At 35.1% G+C, this 3,488-nt stretch overlaps 1 long non-coding RNA gene across 1 annotated transcript in view; it reads left to right on the top strand.

Annotated features, from left to right (window-relative positions):
- Positions 1-3,488, top strand: part of LOC106474795 — a 28,922-nt gene that overhangs the window by 766 nt on the left and 24,668 nt on the right. The gene's annotated exons all lie outside the window — the stretch shown is intronic.

The following is a 3,488-nucleotide window of genomic DNA, read 5'->3' as shown; positions in this document are numbered from 1 at the left end:
CATATATACACACACATACATACACACACATATATATACATATATACACACATACATACACACACATATATATAACATACACACACATACATACATATATATACACACACATATATATATACACATACACACACATACACATACACATACATACACACACATACATATATACATACACACACACACACACATACATATATACATACACATACACACACACACACATATATACATACACACACACTTCTAACGAGGATAACTTTTTCAGTCATGTATGAAATTTTGCGTCATCGTTTGGAATTCTGTTAGTAACAACAGTAAATTGTGTATTATTATTTTTGGATGATTATTGATGCAAGCGTAGCCTAGTGGTTAGCGCTCTTGGACCGTAAATCCGAGGGCTCATGGTTCGCGACCCATTTAAAAAAAAATGCCCTTCACGCTGTGGCATTATGGGTGACGATAAAATTCCACAATTCGGCCAGTAGCGAAAGAGGGTGGGTACGTTTGGATGGTTGCTTTATGTGTTCAGAAGTTAGGGATGTTTATTTGTAGATAGCTCTAGTGTACATTTTCGTAAAAATTCGGAATACCTATACATAATACATAAAATTATGGAATACATAAACTCCATTTCTATTATGATAATAAGTAAAAGTATAGTTAGAATAAGGTTTTAATTTACAAAGAAAACTATATTGACTTATTTTATATATTTTTTTGAACATTCGTAATGTACTTAATTTATACATGAACTGTAGTATATGTTTGTACATTTGTAGTGTACTTAATTTATACATGAACTGTATTATATATGTTTGAACATTTGTAGTGTACTTAATTTATACATGAACTGTAGTATATGTTTGTACATTTGGAAAGTATATGTATTTAATTTAGATTATTTATGTTCACCTAAAAAGCGGTACTTGTATGTTTTTTTGTTATTGATTCTCAGTAAAACTATTTCCCGAAGAGAGTGACCTCTGAAGTCACGAAACCGGTAGAAGAAATTAATATAAGAAGGGAAAAAAATCTAATATTCCAGTGTTTTCTTTATTTATATCCAGGTTCTTATAGTAGCAAATGTCCAGAATACTTCGATACTAACCTTTAGTGTATAATATCTGTCTGTCCGCCGATATGGCTGACCTTTCTTTCCATATCAGTGATCCACAGAGTCTGAAAACGTGAAGCCTAAAATGCAATATATGTTTTTTTATATGAATAATTGATTCTTGTGTATTTAACATTGGCCACTAAATGATGTAGTTTATTTAAAGTATCATTGATGTGTTTGAAATTCTCTAATTTCTCGTGTTTTCGAAATGTTTGGATCATCTTTTAATGGCTTAGTGACTGTAGGGCGTTATTCATTTTTCTTTAGTACAGGTACTAATGATTACTGGTAACGCCCCCTAGAAAAACATAAAACATGAAAATATTATAAACCTAGTTTCCATTAGCCAATAACTTCCTCATTTGTACGACAAACAGCATTGTGGACCGACTTTTATGGTTCCCTGTAACGACATCACCCCACTGTAGCCTTATAAGCAAATGACACCGTCCACGTCATTCAGTCATTAGCGATGAAATAGTTTCATGTCAGTTTGGAGTAAGTCGGTTTTTATTACAGAGTTTGATCGAAGAATAAAGATATTTCTATCTACTTGAGTCTAATTGCAGAAAACACGCTTTCGTTCCTTTTCTGTTCGCGCGAGCATGTCAGCACGAACCACGTTTCTTTCTCGTGACGAAGGCGATCTAGTAACAGACGCAGCGTGGCCTACTCGTGCAGGTTCCTTCCATTGCAATCAGTGTGGTTATAATAACAGTCCACATTTATGAAACTGACTAATAGACGGTTTACCTCAACCAGAATTCAAATGAATGAATTCAAATGAATGAATTCACAACGGTTGAATGCGACGTGTTTTTGTAGAGAATAAAATGGAAACGCATGATTTCTAAATCAGCTCAGGACATAGCCCATTTATCAACATAAATTATTTAAAGGTCAAAATATATTCAGGTATTATATAGGTTAGGACTGAGCGTGGCTAATTGTCTTTGCACCGGGCTGTGTGTCCGAGGGTCCAGGATTCGCAAACCGTTATTACAAAACAAAGAAAAAAAAAGCAAAAAGACGAAGAAACAAAAAAAGTAGTTGGCATTGTTGTTGACTAATTAGATGCCTTTCATTGGGTTTCGATACCTGCTGTGTTTACATCATACACAGCCCATTATGTAACTTTACGCTTAGTAACAAACAAACAAGCAAATAATCCTCAAAACTTGACCCGGCATGACTAGGTGGTTATAGCGCTTGACTCGCAATCTGAGAATCGCAGGTTTGATTCCCCGCACCGCCAAACATGCTCGCCCTTTCAGTCGTGGGGGCTTTAGATGTGACGGTCAATCCCACTATTTGTAGCCAAAGATTTGGCGGTGGGTGGTGATGACTAGCTGTCTTCCTCTAGTCTTTCAATGCTAAATTAAAGACGGTTAGTGCAGATAGCCCTCGTGTAGCTGCGCAAAATTCAAAAGAAATCCAAACCCTTTCCTATAGTCTATAAGTTCCAATTTAAGGACAGCTAGCGTAGATAGCCCTCGTGTAACTTATACGCAGATGCCTGAAACGGTCAAGCAGTTATAAAGGTCAGTCAACGTATTGTCATCCTTGAATAGCAGAGTACATAACCTTGTGGTGAGTATGCTGGGACAAAGTATTGTATTTGTAGTTTCTGTAATTATATGAAAAGGTTATGATAACTTAAAACAGTGTTACCACGTTAACGACACTCTTCACGTGGTTGTGCTGGTAATTGACGAAATCTTTATTTCCTGCATAGAGTACGTAAACTTATTTGAATTCAGTAATTATTATTTTCTTAGTTTATAGATTTTGAAAAGTAAGACTCCGAATGATCAAGAGAAAATTAAATTAAACATGCTCGCCCTTTTAGCCGTGGGGGCTTTAGATGTGACGGTCAATCCCACTATTCGTAGCTCAAGAGTTGGCGGTGGGTAATGATGACTAGCCGCCTTCTCTATAGCCTTTCACTACTAAATTAGGGATGGCTAGTACAGATATCCCTCGTGTAGCTTTGCGCGAAATTCAAAACAAACCAATCCTCGAAAATCACAATAAAATATTTTGTACAATTTCTAAAAAATGACAAAGATGAAAGATAATTTATAATTTACGCCAGTAGAGGGCACTGAAATATACACAACTTTTTTTTTTCTAAAACACTATATATATCTGAAAGACAACTTGAAGCCTGGATTATTATTGAAGTGAAATGGTGAAAGAAATTCAATTGCTTTTCATTCACCTATATTATAGAACATAGCTGGGTATAAAATAACGTTCTGCGTTGTTAAAGTAGTTGATACTTTCTTTTCTCGTGTTCTTTTATACTTTTCGAAATTGCGTTTTGTGAATATGTTATTGCAATGTAGTATACTGAGTTCTGTAATAT

Source organism: Limulus polyphemus, unplaced genomic scaffold (assembly GCF_000517525.1).
Source record: "Limulus polyphemus unplaced genomic scaffold, Limulus_polyphemus-2.1.2 Scaffold7694, whole genome shotgun sequence".
Lineage (NCBI taxonomy): Eukaryota > Metazoa > Arthropoda > Merostomata > Xiphosura > Limulidae > Limulus > Limulus polyphemus.
Note: the sequence above shows the minus strand (reverse complement) of the source record. Positions and strands in the feature narration are given on the sequence as shown.